Genomic DNA, 17,605 nt, shown 5'->3' with positions numbered 1-17,605 from the left:
TTGACTTAATGGAATCACTTCCTGGACCCAAAATCATTAAAGATGATTCATATTTATCCATACTAAATTATTCAACAGTTAATTCTCTGCACTACTTGACAAGCAAATGTGGATGAGGGGCAAATACAGGTGAAATTGAAGTTATCATATAAACAAACAGGAAACTTAATGAGATAGAAATGTCAAAATAATATATAAAACTAGAGGTATCAATTCTACATATTCCATAGTATAATGTAGAATTTCAGTGGGATAAGTCTTTTCCTCTAAGTTTATATTGCACTTAAGAAATTACCAAGCATATTCACATAAATTAATTAGATATTTTTATTAATGTATCTCTCAAACTTAACATATCAACAACCAAACCCTAGATCTTCCCAACAAAACAACATGCTCTGTCTTCAGACTTCTTTATCCCAGATAATGGCAACTGCATTCTTCTAACTGCTTAGGTTCAAATTTGGTTGAATTACTTTATTTCTCTCTCACCACACAATTAATTCGTAAGCGATTACAAATTTAAGTTCTATCTTCAAAAATATGCCCAGAATCTGATTTCTTTTAACCATCCTCACCATTTCCATACTGCTCAGGCTACCACTATTTCTCAAATGGATTATTACCATAGCCTCCTAATAGGTTTCCCTGTTTCCAGTTGTTTAACCTTCAGCTTAATTTCAACAACTTTGCTAGAGAGAGCCTTTTTAAAAATAAGTTAGATCATGGCAGTCCCTCTGCTTTGTAGCCTGAATAAAAGGTAAAATCCTTACAAAGGTCTACCTGTCCATAACTGTGTTATTCAGCACCTACGCCATCTATCTCACTCACTTTGCTACAAAAACTCTGATCTCCTTGTTATTCTTGGCATATTCTAGGCAGGTTCCTGCCGTAGAGCTTTCGCACCTGCTGGTATGCTAGCTCTTCTACCATATATCTCCGTGGTTTATACTTTTATCTCCTTCCAGCCATTATTTGATGTCACTCTTTTAGTTAAGTCTTCCCTAGTGACCCTACCTAACGATTTCAGTCTTATTCCTACCACTTTCTATCTCCTTCTCCGATTTACGTATCTTTTTGGTATTTATCCCCATCTAGAAAAAGAAACACTTATGATGGTTAATTTTACGTGTCAACTTGGCTAGGCCAGGATACCCAGATATTTGGTCAAACATTATTTTAGATGTTTGTGTGAGGTTTTTTTAAGATTATATATATATATATATATATATATTTTTTTTTTTTTACTCTTGCAATAGGGGAAGAGAGACCCCAGTCTACAGTTGGGCTAGATCATGAATATAACCGGAATAAGTGGAGATTTATAGCCAAGGAGCAAGTTTGGGGGAAGGGGCTTTGGTAGATGGAAAATTACTAAGAGGAGACATCAAGTCTGAGGAATTCTGGCCAAACCAGCCTAAAAGGATTCTTGCTGAAGACAGGCCAGGGTGATTGGATATCTCCTGGAGGAAAAGCAGAGATGAAGAGCTTAATTGGATGGACTTCCCTGGTGGTCCACTGATTAGGACTCTGCGCTTCCACTGCAGGGGGCATGGGTTTGATCCCCAGTCGGGGAACTAAGATCCTGCATGTTGCGCGGCAGCCAAACAAATAAATTAATTTAAGAAAAAGATTTAAAAAAGAGTTGAATTGGATATCAAGGTTGAGGAAGTCCCACTAAACTGACACAGCAGAGTTCTTGCTAAAACTGATTCTATAAGGAAGTACACAGATAAGCCTTACTGATGGGAGAGTTCAGGGGAGCCTAACTAAAGCTCGATCAAGCAAAGGATCTTTATCACTCCCAGAAGAAGAGGGAGTTTTGTCAGCAGATTACCCTTAGACCCAAACCGTAATTCTTCTGGGATCCAGCCTGCTAACCTACCCTGTAGATTTTGAACTTGCCAGCCTTCATAGTCACAAGCACTAATTCCTTAAAATAAATTTCTCTTCCTCCTCTTTTCTTTCTCTACACACACACACACACACACACACACCATATTGATTGATTTTTTGGAGAACCCTGATTAAAACAACATCATACTTGTTTACCTTATTTATTGCCTAACTGGGTCTGCACTGAGTAGAATGTAAACTCCATGTGGGTAGGGGCTTTTGTCTTTTCCATTTGTTTGCCCAGAATAGAAATATTGCCCTAGGCAAATATTTGTTATCTGGAAGAATAAACAAAAAAAGTTGATTTGTTTCTTGCCAAAGTCTCATGAGTCAGGCAGACCAGGTATTATTATTCTCATTTTAAATTTGAGGAAATAGGTCCCAGCATATTAGTAGCTTGGCTTACTCATTCATATAACTTATGAAAGAGAGCTAGCACTTTGGTTGCATTGTTAGTTCTCAGCTATTTTGTTGCATATGGGTAGCAGGAAGTTAGTTACAAAATACATCACTTTTGGCATGGAGTGAATTAAATATTTCTAGATGTGCCCCCTAGGGTTTGGTCATCCAGCCATGATCCCAAACTGGCATGCTTTTGCTTATCAGAACACATTCTTCCTGAATGTGATGCCCTATTCCACTTTCTCTGAAATGAATTCTAGTCACCTCACACTCAATCTCTTTTGTAAAGCCTTTTCTCAACTGCAGTTGGGTAAAAAAACTCTAGAGTTGAGAGATGAAGTTAATGTTGGAGGTATACATTGTGGGTCATAGAATATAGGTATCATTTAAGGTTAGGCAACTGAGATCATCTAGAAGTTAGTGAAGAAATAAAGATGTTCAAAGACTAAGTTCTGGGGTACTCTAATATTTAGAGGTCGCAAAGAAGATGCAATGTTGTGCTGGTCAAATGTTTAACAACCAGTTCTCAGAAGTGGGGCAGGGGTTGACTTCTTGTTTTATTTCTATGGTGTAAATACTCTTGGCTGATTCTAAGTTTCAGCGTGACATCAGCCAGATGGCAAAATTCATGAAAATTTGACAACCATCTCTGGCCAACTGGTATGACAGGTTCTGGGTCACCACTCAATGAGGAGAATCCAGGTATAAAAACAAACAAAAAAGATCCTCTGGTGAGGTATAAGAAATGTGTGATATATCAGAAGTTAAGGTGATAATGTGTTTTGAGAGAGTGGGAGTGATCAAATGTATCAAAGGCAATGAGGACAGAGAATTCATCATTGGAATTGCCAATGTGGAGATTGTTGTTGACCTTTATAGAAGGGATTTCTCCGTGGAGTGGAAAGATGATGAGCGTAGGTTCAAAAGGTACTGTGGTGAGGAAATGTAGTGTGGAGTACAGGCAATTATTGTGAGGAGTTATGTCTAAAGGGGAACAGAGAAGATTCCAGAATGCCCTGAATTAATTTTATTTGGCAATGCGACAGCAGAATTCACTTTGAAATTCAGCTTCTTTCAGCTGCAAACACCAAAAAAAAAAAAAAAAAAAACCCCAAATAAGATCTCTTTTTTTTTATCACATGTTTGTCAAATTGTTTCAGTAATTCAGCAAAGTCCAGGGAATTATTTAGGGTGAGTAACGTTAGCATCTAAAATAAACTAACTCCAAAATATCAGTGGCTTAATGCCAGTTAGAGGGTGGAGATTTGAGGGAGGCATATGGTCCTACTCCACACAAGAAATCAGGGAACCAAAAGATGGAAACTTAGCCTTCGTTAATATATCACCATGTCCTAGGGCCTTGGAGTCCTGTTCTGGATTTTCTGCAGTGAGAAATATGGTCTGTCTATGTGCCAGAGAGAAAGAAAATGGCTCATTAAACAATTAGCTAGTTAGTCCATGCCATATTTTGTTTAAATCACTGAACTCACAGAATTATAGGCTGTTAATAATAAAAAAATCAACTTCTGATACATATGGAAGGACTGAAGTTGTCTGATCATTGCCCAGATATTGCCTAGCTCTAGCATTAACCCACTATGTAATCTTGAGCAATTAACCTTTTTGGGATTCAATTTCCTTATTTATAAAATGATGGGGTCAAATAAATCACTTCTGACATTCCATATGAATTAGGTATACTAAAGTGAAATAAGACATTACATCTCCTATTTTATTTCAATTATTTTTTCTTTAAATCATCTCTGAAATTAATAATGTTAGTGGACATTTGGTAGATCCATTAAGTCCACTTGAGCGTGCAGTTCATTAATAAGCAGACATTGAAAGTTCTGGTTACTTTATGTCAGACTGCCCTTCAAATGCCACCAGTCAAAGAAAATCCCATCCAAGTCTAGAGTTTCAGGTTTCTGTGACCCAATGAAAACCTGACTTCTTTTCTTTTTTTTTTACTTACCGATTAAGCATTGCTTACTAAACACTGAGCTATACAGAATTATTCTGGATTCTAAACAATCTAATATTACAGGAAATATAATCTTAAATTCCATGTATGGTAGTAGCTGTCTCCCTTGGGTGACCAACCCAGTGTATTCAAGATCATCTGGCAGCTTCCAGAAATGCCACAACCCAACTCCCTCAATCTTAAAACAAGGCTGTGTCCAGTCCACAGTTTCACCAACTAGAGACAGATTAGTTTCTTCCCAAACTGCTTATCATTAGACATATACATTAATCAGATGAAAAATTACACCTTAAAAAAATGATTTATTTGTACTCTTCTCAGCCAAAGACACTGACTGGGCCATCAAGATTATGCCAAGTGCAAATACATCATGAGCTACTCTGTCAACAGTATAGCGAGTCAGCTTGGTAGCAAGGTGCCAACGTGATTATGCAAATCCCAGTGCTATTGGCTTATCAGTCAAACCCACCGCCAGGATGCCTGGGAGATACATTTCAATAAATGGAGACAGAATGTATCTCAGTCCCATGGACATTAATAATTTATGATTAATCAGTTTATGAAGACTTGCTGACAGCAGAAGGAAACAGAAGAAAATTGATTCTCTTTCTTTGGATTTAACCTCACTTTTCTCCCAGGCTAAATCTAATCACTTCGTTTCTGAAGACCAGATAATTGACTAGCCACTTACTTAAACTTCCTTAAAGGGCATCAGTAATTCTCCCAGAGGCCCATCTTTGATCAGGGGAGGCTAAGTTACATTGACTCCTGACCATGCAATTTAGGGAGGAACAACCAGGATGCAGCCACTCAGAAATGAGCTGGCTTCATTCAGTTAAAAGAGCTCTGGCAGCTTTGTGAAGAGAGTTTAGGGGAGACTGATGTGGCCCCATTAATTTGCACAGTCATAAACTTGATGAAATAGGAATGGCAGTAGATAGAAGAAATAGCTGTGACAGTACTTTGATTTGCAGAAATGACAAACAGCACATTTTTTTATCCTCAAAGTCTTAACATTTTAGTCTAAATCTTTCATGATTTAAATTTATGAATTCTATTTTCATTTTCAAATATGGGCAGAGATGTGGAAAAGAGTTTGCATAGTTGGAAATATTTTAATTTTTACTATGCTTTTTTATGATGGTGATAAAATTACAGTGAACATTTTTACAAAGAGAAATCATTACCCCAAATTTTGCTTTTTTATCAATCATTATTTTCATTTAGTGTGTTTCTCGTCATCTTTTATTCAGAATTATTTTTGGTGGGGGAATTACTTACAGGCCTTAACCATGAGCAAAATACTTATCTTCTCTGACCTCAGTTTTCTCTTCTGTTAGATGGAGATTGCATGAGTTTTTATAAAATAGTAGTCAACTAAATTAGGTAAAAAGACATAAATCAATGTTTTTTATGTGGCTTATGTCAATGAATTTATTTCCAGTGTTTTTTCTATACATTTTAATGAACTATGCATTTAATTGTTATTCCAAACATTTGGAATAATGTAGCTCTCAGAGTCATATTTTCTAATGCTGCATGGCATTCAATCCAGTGGCTTAATTAATCAGTGTCCTACTAAAGGGCTTTTATCAGTCTTGAAATGTGTCTTCATTTGTCTGAGGAAAGGGCAGAGCTTCCTAAGTCTCCACTTTTAAAACTGTTAAAGACAAGTGAACTAAAACATGAATCAAACTGTTTAATTTCATTCCAGTAGGATAATTACAATCTTGACAGTAACAACACATATATGAAATAAAATTTGCCTTGTGACACTTCCAACCAAACTAAATGACTTTGATACAAAATGAGAGTGTATTGGAAAAATCCAAGAGCATCTCATAGAACTCGGCAGGAAGTATACTGTGATCATATTAGAGACTTAAATAAATAAATTATTCAGGGAAAGATTCTCTCCATCTCATTCTCTTTCTGAGACATGTGGCCTCTGACCATGTACTTTATTCTACTGAATCTTTATGGAATAGGTTTGGCTGCATCATTTACATATGGGTCAAAATATACTGCCCCAGCCCATGCTCAACATTATTTTTGAGTTCAAGAGCTTGACAGAGATGCACTGGAGCCCTTCTTTCTCTAAGTAGAAAACCTAGTTGGCTTAACTAGGGAATGGTAATAACCTGTATTCAACCAGATTGGAACAGAGAAGCCCCATCCCATGACCCAGTATCCCTACTGAAAGGACCATGAAAGCAGCCTCTCTGAAAAGGGATGAGAGAAGGAAGCAAAACATACTTAATGCTTGATATGTAATAGTCTGTCTGACTGTTTTATACTGTTCTCCGAACACTAATATTTCAAGTGGCTTATGAAGAAAACTTGAAAGTGATGTTTAAAGAATGCTTTGACTCTATTTTTGGGTAAATGACAATTTCCAAATTGTGAACTATTGATTTATTTTAGCTCTCTTAAAGAAGAGAAGAGCCCAACCTGGACCACCAATTAGAGAAGAATTAAGTATCTGGGGGAAAGAACTCTAATTGATGAGCTATGCTGGACTTCTACTATCAAGGTGAAAAGAAAGTGGGTTGATAATTTGGTGTCAACTGTCTTAAACCTCAGAGATTTGATACACTACTGGAAGAATCTAAACTATTCTCATTAATGATTTGTGCATTAGGTAGAGGTCTCAGTGATGCCTGTGTGTGTGTGTGTGTGTGTGTGTGTGTGCGTGTGTGTGTGTGTGTTTGAATAAAATGGTCAGCCAAAACTGCCCTAATATTATTTTCTTACTTTAAAAAGAAAACAAATAACACACACACCTTTTTTTTGGTGTGTTTCTTTTGCCAGCCCAGTTCCAAACAGTTCATCCCTATTAATTTTCAAGATGAATGGGGCTCATTTTCTTCTACTGTGATAGAGGATGCTTCTATAGTATAAAATTGGAATTTACTTGATTGTAAAAGAAATACATATTGGACTCCCTCTCTACCTTGCAGTACAAACCATCCAGGCTTGATTCTCACACCAAAATATACCCTTCTCAAATACAAAACATAAAGACGCAGAATCTGCTTTCCTTGGTGCTTAAGAGAGGAGACAGCAAAAGGGTGAGTTCAACTGATCTCTTCTGCAAGATCCAGGTTTAATGCAAATGAATTAATTCAGATACGCTCTTTTGTGTCTAATCCAGTTGGATTTCCAGACTCCTCAGTGTAGCTGTGCTCCTTGATTCTTTGTTGCTCATCTGACTGGTTCTCATTCCTGGATGAGTGCTGAAATCCTGATGCCTGAGTGCCATCTCTGAACTTCTGGTTTAATTGCTGCAGGGTGGGCCTGGACATCAAGCTCCCCAGGTGTTTCTAGTATGCAGCACAATTTCAAAACGATGACTTAGACCCTCTTCAGTGATAACTTCTTTTGGATTCACTGTTCTGACTTTGACCCTAAAAACCACTCTAGGACTTGACATTTCATATTATCCATCTGGGACCCTGATCATTACTTATTAAGTTACATATCCAACCATTCAACATGTATGTATGAGTGCTGCATATAGGAGGTGGTAAGAACATAGTAAATATCGTATCTTCTCTCAGAGAATTTATAAGCCAGTGCCAGTGATAGGCATTAAAAATTACATAAGCGATTGTTGAAATCGTCATATTCTGTTCTTACCCAAAGTCTTTAACTTTTTTCTTGGCCTCATCACTGCTATACCTTCCCCTCATGATACAGTCCCCAGTCACACAAATATTGAAGTTCTAGCAAAAAATGAGCTGTTTCTGTATTCAGTCAGGGTTTCCACAAATTCCATTTTCTCCGCATAAGATACTGTCTTCTCCCACCTCTATAAATTTTACAATTCTTATTCATACTACTGCAATTAGCTCAGCTGTAACATACTTACAAAAGTCTCCACTAACTTCTCTTAGCTCACACTGCCACCCCATGATACAGTCATATACTACGCTGCAGTTGACTTTTAAGCCTGAATATCCTAATAGATTTCAGTACAGAAAAGATATACTTTCTATCAATTGATCCAAAATAACTGAACCCCCAATATGTTCTGTGGATAGAATGTTTATTTTACAGAGTCTCTCTCTTCACAGATCTGGAGATGAGAAGGCATGACATTTGTACATAAATTCATAAGATAAATTATAAAATAAGTATATTTATAAATTCCATGCGTCTTAGTGCAGTCTGCCATAACAAAATACCATAAACTGGGTGGCTTAAACAACAGACATTTTGTTTCTCACGGTTCTGGGAGCTGGAAGTCTAAAATCAGGGTGCCAGCATAGTCAAGTTCTGGTGAAGATATTATTTCTGGTCTGCAAATGGCCATCTCCTTGCTGTGTTGTCACAGGGTGGAGAGACACAGAGAGCTTTGGTCTCTTCCTTTTCTCATAAGGACAGTAATCCGGAACTTCCCTGGTGGTGCAGTGGTTAAGAATCCACCTGTTAATTCAGGGGACATGGGTTCGAGCCCTGGTCCAGGAAGATCCCACATGTCACAGAGCAACTAAGTCCGTGCACCACAACTGCTGAGCCTGCACTCTAGAGCCTGCGAGCCTTGACTACTGAGTCCATGTGCCACAACTACTGAAGTCCACACACCACAACTACTGAAGCCAGCGTGCCACAACTGCTGAGCTTGAGCTCTAGAGCCCACGTGGCACAACTACTGAGCCTGTGTACCACAACTACTGAAGCCCACGTGCCTAGAGCCCATGCTCCACAACAAGAGAAGCGACCGCGATAAGAAGCCCGCACACTGCAACAAAGAGTAGCCCCCATTCGCCGCAACTAGAGAAAGCCCATGCACAGCAACAAAGACCCAACGCAGCCAAAAATAAATAAATAAATATTTTTTGAAAAAGGACACTAACCCCATCATGGGACCTCACCCTCAAGATCTCATCTAAACCTGCTTATTTCCAGAGGTTCTGCCTCAAATACTACCACACTGTGGGTAAATGCTACAACATATGACTTTTAGGGAAACAAACATTCAGTCCGTGACACCATGCACATGGAACAGTGATATATGATTGGTATAACTACAAGAGTTCAGAGGGTAAAATCTTTGTGTATCAGGATACCAAGAAATACATCATATTGAACCTAAGTCCTAGGAAAAAGCTTGAGGGCCAGGTAGGTATTCCCCCAACACCTTTCTTTATAAACTGTACTAAGATTTTCCTTGATGTAAATTGCAGTGAACATTTTCCATCAATCCTATCATTTGGTCTACGTTTCTGAAGGCAGAGCCCATATCTTGTTAACCCGACTAATGTTGGAAACAAATCAGCTAGGAGATATACAATAGCATAAGCAAAAAATGATATTTGGTTCAGGGGGGTTTAAGCAAGAATGAAGGGGCAAAACTAATATCAAGTAACATTTTAGGAATAGAATTAACAAGACCTGATAACCAATTAATTATGGGGAATAATGAACAGGAAGAGATAAGAAGACTATAAAACACTCATAAATGGTGCTTTGCCCATTTACAATGAACATACATCAAAATTTTATCCCCTATGTATGAATAAGATACCAAGATATTTTTTAGTATCCTGAAGCTACAGTTGAAAGTACAATGAGCAGATAACATAAAATAATACTTTCAGCCAGTCACTCATTCCTGAATTTCTCAGACTTTATCAAAGATTGCCATTAGAGTCATTTATTTATGATGCCTCCATGTAATTGGAGCTCCATGCTAGTAGAAATTAAGCTGGCCAGTCCTGCCACATTGGATAAATCCAGTACGAAACTTTTGAGGAAAGTCTACATGTTGTAGGAGGAATGACTGTGACTAGGCATTCTGATGAAAAAATTTTGTTTCCCAAATTGAGTCTTTGCTTGATTTATTTATTATAAAGCTTTAGCTTTATAATTTGCAAACTTGTTACCTAAAGAGAAATTAGTCACAAAATATTATGCCAAGTGTATAGTTTGATAAAAAGCATGAAGAATCACTGAGACCAGCCTCTGCTTTGTGGAAGTCATCATTGCTTTGGTTCCCTCATCAGCATGAAAACACCTAAACCATGACCTCCTCAAAGAGGGCTGAACGTCACAGAGCTTCCCCAAGCCGTCTCTCCTAGGCCGTCCTTTCACAGCATTCAGAAATATCCCCCAGAATTATCTGCATCCACATTTACACCCATATCTCTTTATAAATTTAAGTGACAATCCACTGGGGTAGGTAACCAAGATACCTTACTACTCCTGAGTTTAAGAAAAAACAGTGTTTACAGCATCCCACTATAAAAAGCATGCATTATTCCTACCTCATAACATCATTTGCAGAGGAAGATACAGGCCATCTGTTTATCTGCAATGCAGATTTTCTCTTTTTAATAACTCTTTTTTTTCAAAAATAATTTTTTTCATAGAATAGCTTTTTCAGGTGTTTGACGTATAATAATCACTCAAAACTCTGCATGGAGAAAGTATCTTTGTTTTATATGTTCTCTTTATGTTTTTATCAGAAGGAACCCAACAATGCCACAGGAAATGGGGGAAAAATATGACTGCAAAAGAGTTGGAAGACTATTTGCATTCATTGAACCATTCTTCCTATAAATATGAACAATGCTGCTGCTTTGGCACCATTAAATTAGTGCTAAAGGCTTCATGATAGTTAAACATCTAGATATTTTATTATTATTTAACCCTCTAGCATTTTTAAAGTGCTTTTAATAGCCCGTGCTGTAATTAAATTTTGCCACATTGCAATGCACAGTGATTCCGGAACTGTCAGTTGTAGCGCTAATTGATAAATCAAATCGTAATTGAGATAATGAAGCTGGTCTTGGCCATCAGTGAGATGGCCACCTAATTAGCTTTTTAATATCTGTTTACTAGTTGAGTGGACAGTAGACCCAGGGTGATGACGGTGCAGTAAAATTAATACAAGAGGAAATAACAAGAGTGAAATAGATCAGAGAGATGTGGCTTCCTACTAATAAGGCTCGGTAGTGCTTGAGAGCTTAAAAAGAAATATCCCGGGGCTTCCCTGGTGGCGCAGGGGTTGAGAATCTGCCTGCTAATGTAGGGGACATGGGTTCGAGCCCTAGTCTGGGAGGATTCCACATGCCACGGGGCAACTAGGCCCGTGAGCCACAACTACTGAGACTGAGCATCTGGAGCCTGTGCTCCGCAACAAGAGAGGCCGCGACAGTGAGAGGCCCGCGCACTGCAATGAAGAATGGCCCTCACTTGCCACAACTAGAGAAAGCCCTTGCACAGAAACGAAAACCCAACACAGCAAAAATAAATAAATAAATTAATAAACTCCTACCCCCAACATCTTCTTTAAAAAAAAAAAAAAATCCTGTATCCCCGCCCCCTTTCTACTCTAAACAAGGTGCAGTGTGAGAGGCCTATCCCACACTAAATGATCCTTAAATGCTGGTTGATCTGAACTAGGGGTTATAGGCTGAAGAGAAATGCCATTACTAAGTTTTATGTGGTGGAGGTAGGGGATTTATACTTTAAGATTACACAAGCAACCTTATGCTATATCCTTGCATAATGTTGCCACTTCGGGCTGTGTATGTATAACAAAAAAACTGACTGTTTTTACTGCCTTCATTGATGATTATAATGATGATTATTGTGATACAAATGATAGCAGCTGACTTTTAGTAAGCATCTTCTATGTGTCAAACACTGAGCTAAGTGCTTTATATATACTATTAAATTCTTACAACAACCAGATTTGGTGGCACTGTCAATGTATAAGTGAGGTTTACAAAGAGGTTAAATAACTTGTCTAGGTTCACAGGGCTAGAAAGTAAGAGAGCTTGCATTGAAACTCCAACCTTTAAGCTAAACATGGTACATTGACCACAACACTCTACTGCCTCTATTTATTGAAGTGGACCAAAAGCAAAGCAATAATTTAACTACCTTACTACATGAAGGAAATTTAGTACAATCAAATAAACTGTCCCAACATGAGGCAGCTTGTACTATCACAATTTTCCTTGAATTCAGGTCTGTCAAAGCTTAAGGCCCAGTTCTTTCTTCTACACCAGATTTCTAGGTAAAACATGAATTTTTTTTATGACATAATACAAAAATATTAAGAGATCAGTGTCATTGTGGTCATTTCTCACTTTGCTTTCCTAAGTCTTTGGGCTCCATGACAACTCAGAGTATCTGGGCATTTCAAAACATCAGGTTTTAAGGTAGGGCTAGCTAAATTGCTACCAGTATTTCAGTAGGTCTAATCCAAATCAGGGAGCACCAGAATCTTCCTTTTGGAGAACGAACAAATTGGTGGTTCTAATTTCACAGAGGTCTTTAGGGCTAACTGAAAACCTTTCATTTATTCTTGGCCAAATACTTGATTCATTTACCTCAACAACTCTTGCAAATTTTCCTCATTCCCTTGAGCTTTCCCTCCAATCCATGTTCTAGTAACTATTTGCAATCTTGACTTCTCTCAGATACTTCTCATTTTGCCAACATATATTTACATTACACTCATCCCTTCATTGACTTTCTGGAAGTCTCAGGGGATGAGCTGTTGCTCTTCCTTTCACCATAAGACTAACAAACATTACCTTGATACCATTCCCTGTCCTCCTTATGACATTACTGTCTTTCTCACTCTCTCTCTCTCTCTCTCTCTCTGTCTTCCTCTCTCTCTCCCTCTCTCTCTTTCTCTCTAATTCATAAAAATAGTAGCATATATTTGTTTCAAAAATTTCAGTCCATCCATTCCTCAAACCATTGCGTTATGTCCTCTGCTTTCACCACTGCACTACAACCATTCTCATCAAAGTCATTAATGGCCTCTGGTTCCCATAATTGATTGGCCACTTTGAAGCCATCTTTCTGAATCTCTCTGCTGCATTTTACAAGTCAGGAAGCTCTCGCTTCTTTGATTCTCAAGGTGCCACCTTCTCTTGATTACCTCTGTTTGTCTAGGACCATCCCTTTCTGAGCTCTCTGACTCTTCCTTCCCTTAGATGGAGGTGTACTGAGCTCAGCCCTCAGCTCTTCTCACTCTACACAACCTCCCTTGATGATGCCATATTATTTCACTATTTCATTCCTTCAGTCAATCATTCATTCAACAAATATTTATGGAGTTCTCACTATGTACTTTGCAGTATTCCAGAGTCCGGTTATAGAATGGAGAATTAAAATCGCTGCTAGTCAGTATGTATGGACAATATACAAATAAATAGTTAAAAATACTTTGTCAGGTGGTAATAATTCCTACATCAAAGAAAAAAGCAGGGCAGGGGTACCAAGAGTGATAGAGCCTGCCATGTGATAAGGTGACATTTCCACAATAACATGAGTAAAATGAAGAAGATAACCAGATATCTTCTGAGGAAAGAACATGTCAGACAAACGCAAGCAATTTTAAAAGCTAGAGTTTGAAGTATGCTTGCTGCACCCTAGAAATAGGTAGGAGACCAGTGTGGCCGAGGCTGAGTAAGAAAGAAGGAGAATAGTGTGAGCTGAGTTCAGAGATGTGGAGACATAAAGATACTGTCAGCTTTGTAGGATGTATAAGTTAGGATGGGAAGTCCAGCTGCTATAACAAGAAGCACATTTTAACAGTTTCTTGAATAAAACAGTAGTGCATTTATTTCTCCTTTGAAAGTCTAAGTTTAAACCCTGGAGAAACATTATGCTAGTTCCACAATGCAAGGCTACTGGATCATCTGATCTTCTCCTTGTGTATTCTTAAACACAGGGCTTTCAAAAATGCATTGAAGATGGGTATTTCATTATCCTGCAGCACATCCCTACCTCAGCTGGTTGATAAGATAGAAAGTAGAAAGTGAAAGCAAATGTCTTTTATTTTGAAAGCATGGTGAAGAGGTTAAACATATCACTTTTATTAGTGTTGTTCCCACCTGCACTGAGTCACGGCACCAAAATTTTCTGTTGACGTGTCTATACGCTCCTTGAGAAGAAAGACTTTTTATTCAACATTGCTTCTGGTGCACTTAGCACAGGAACTGGCACACTTTGCTTACTTAGCATACATTTATTAAGTGAATAATGGAACAAATAAATGAGTAAAGGTATGATCTCTCTATTCAAGGACCAGTAGAGTTTCCATTACACATCATTTTTTTCCATTATAGATTATAACAGTCACTTTTCAGAGACCAATTCAGATGATAAAAGTCATGTGCCCTGTAAACAGTTGTTCACTTATATGGAGTTCTGAGGTTTGCTGTCAATCATCTTTCTTCTTCCATGTTAATCATGGGATTTGTTTCTCTCCCTACGCCACCTGTCTTCTGCCACACGTCTGCATTCAGTCTGATCCATTTTATCTCTGTGAGCACATTCTTAAGCTTCACCTTCAAACACTTTCATTAATCAGTTATGTATTTTTAACTTCAATCTGACTCATATCTAAAAATCTGTTTTCCTATCTTCTGGCTTTTATCCTGCATTTCTGATTACGGGTATGCAAAGGCAAAATCTGCTTTAGAGTAGTAAATAAAATGCCTTAGAGGAGATATAAAATAACTCATTATTTCACACCCAAACAAATCCTATTTCTCTCCTCCTTTGATTGTTGGTTCATTTGGGAATTTAGTTGAAAGGGTTTCTCTATGAAATTTAGAACACACTGGAAAGAGACTAAAATAAATGCTGAAAATAGTTTTTTTCAGCATTTCCAAAACTTCTCATCTCAAACTATTCCTGTGAGATGCCTATTTCTATTCTGAGTAAGCTATGTGGAGGAGGTTTATACCTTAACATATTTTAAGGTATATTAAAATGTTTTTATTTTCAAAATAAATTTTTATTTTCTATCAATAATTTAAATTGATAGAAATGTGAGCATTAATCCCATCACAATATCTACCTTATTGGGCTGAAAGGGAATTCCCTTAGCTTTTTGTTCCTTAAAATAAATATCAGAGTCTCTTCTATTGCCATACCCCCTCCTTCATTTTTCCTGATCTTCTCCAATTTAGTATCAGAGTTCATGGGTGGGGGGGGCTCGTGAGATCTCATGGTGCCTGGAAAATTCTTTGAGAAGCTCAGAGGCCACTGCTGGGTAGAACTGCCATCCTATGATTTTCAACCTAGACTGGCCCAGCAATATATTTTTTTGTTTACATATTTCGGTTCCATGTAAAATTCTGAGAAAAGGGCTGTTCTGCTAAAAAGTAAAATAAAAAAAAAATAAAAATAAAAACCACTGATCCAAAACACCTTTGAGGCCATCTGCACTGGAATGTGAATTAAAGGCTTAGATTGGTGTCCTGTGACACATCAAGGCATTTTTATGGGTATCATGACATTCGTTTCTAGGTTTTGTTCCTAAGAATTGGGCTGCCCAACCCTTTCAGTCATGTTCAATTTTGTCATCATCATGTAGCTGTGGATAAAATCTTTTCATCATGGTCAATATGTTCTTTAAAAATGTAGCAATTTCTCATTGAAAACTGCCCTCCTGGGGGAACATAATAGATTTCATGGTTCCCTAATGAAGAGGGAAGTTGCTAACTAGCTGTGTGGCTCCAAGTACATCATTATAGTAAATGCTTCCCTTTAAGGAATAAAGAGCTGGTATTACAGCCTTAAAATTCCCTTTTAATACTGATAAAAAGACATTTTCACGCTTGTTCTGTGAATAAACTTTTTCAGTGACAAAAAAAGAATATCAGAGAAAACTTATAAAATAACAACTGCTAACCTTCGCTTAAATTTCAGAATTATTGAGATGGAAGAATCAACTGTATTATTATCAATGTAGATTTCTGCTTCCTAGAGTCAGAGAACCTAATTCAGAAAGACCATATCCCGAGAAATAGTGATTATATTTTCTAGCATGCAGAAGCCAGTAAAAGCTACAGATCTGAATCACTCTTCAAGCTCCTGTCAGAAATGAGCCCAAGAAAAAACCCCAAGATGTTTTTCTGTATTCAGGAACATTATGGCAGATATATAAGTATAGATATAATTATAGATATTGTTATGCATATATAATATTACAGTATATAGTATACTATATATAAAATATAACATAATATTACTATATTGACACAGTAGTAATTTTTGAATGTTCAGGTAGATCATTTTGGTATATATATACATTTGCATATGTGTGTATATATGTGTACATACACATATTTATAAATTTATAATTAAACTCTCTAATGTTAAGTTTTTGCTTAGCTCTATATTTTACATAAAGAGGCACTTTAACACCACCATTCACTTAGAAACCAATTAGTTTCTATGTCATTCAATGGTGTTTTTTTTTTCCACAAGAGAAAGAATGTAATTGGAGTTATGAGATACGAAAATGTGCACAGTGGTAAAATATAAACATATCATTATTGCATTTAATGGGTAAAACACTTGAGGGAAAAGTATTTGAGACACATAACAATTTAAAACCAATGAAATGGTTTTCTACATAGAAGACTTCAGGGGGAGAATGTTTTAAAAAATGCTCAAAAAATATTGCATCAAAAGTTGATTTATGTGGAGGTACAGGCATGATGGTGCTGTGGGAAGACACGGAGTTGAGTTAGCGTCTCCCCACAACTAGGGCATCTGCCGGCCACTGGTGGGGGACTCTAATGCCCAAGGAGATGGGAGGAACCCCAGAGTGAACTGGTAGGATGTAGGAGGGCTGAGGGGGGAAGAGAAGTGGAGGCCAGACAGGATGGACTCCCTTGAGGCTGGGGATATCAGGAGAGGCAGGCAGGAAGGACTCTCCAGGAAGAGCAGGAGAGGAGCAGAGGGCAATTGACTGGCCCACTCAGGCTGGGGAGCCTGCTGAGCTCCTAAGCCACTTCTCCCCACTCCAGAAGCCCATCAAGGCCACGTGGGTCCTGGGGGCATAGGAGGGAGGCTGGGGAGGTCAGGAGAGGCAGGCAGGAGGGGTGCTCCCAGACCCCAGACTGGAGGAGCAGGAGAGGAAAGGAGGGTGTTTGCCCCACCCACTCGAGCCCAGGAAGCCTGCTGGGCTCCCAGGTGAGGTCCGCTGCCCTCTGAGGCCAGGGGTGGGGGGCACGCCTGGGCCCCTTCTGTTCCTTGAGCCTAAGCTCCACCCCCCATAGCCCCCAGGGCCTTTTCCAGCCCTGTGGGTCCTGAGCATAGGCCCCACCCACCACCCAAAGCTCACCCTTGCTTAGGCCCCGCCCTCCACAGCCAAGGCCTTCCCCCACCCTTTTTTTTCTTTCCACTCCTCCACTTTTTTGATATTGTGGTATTGATGTACCTTCCAGCTGTTGATTCATCTATATTTTTATTTTTACATTTTTTCTAACATATCTGTTAGTTTCCAAGTCTAATTTTATTTTTTACTTTGTTATTGTTTTTTTTTTTTGCCACCCC

The sequence above is a fragment of the Grampus griseus genome, assembly GCF_964374135.1.
Source record: "Grampus griseus genome assembly, chromosome: 8".
Classification (NCBI taxonomy): domain Eukaryota; kingdom Metazoa; phylum Chordata; class Mammalia; order Artiodactyla; family Delphinidae; genus Grampus; species Grampus griseus.
This window is presented reverse-complemented; position numbering follows the sequence as displayed.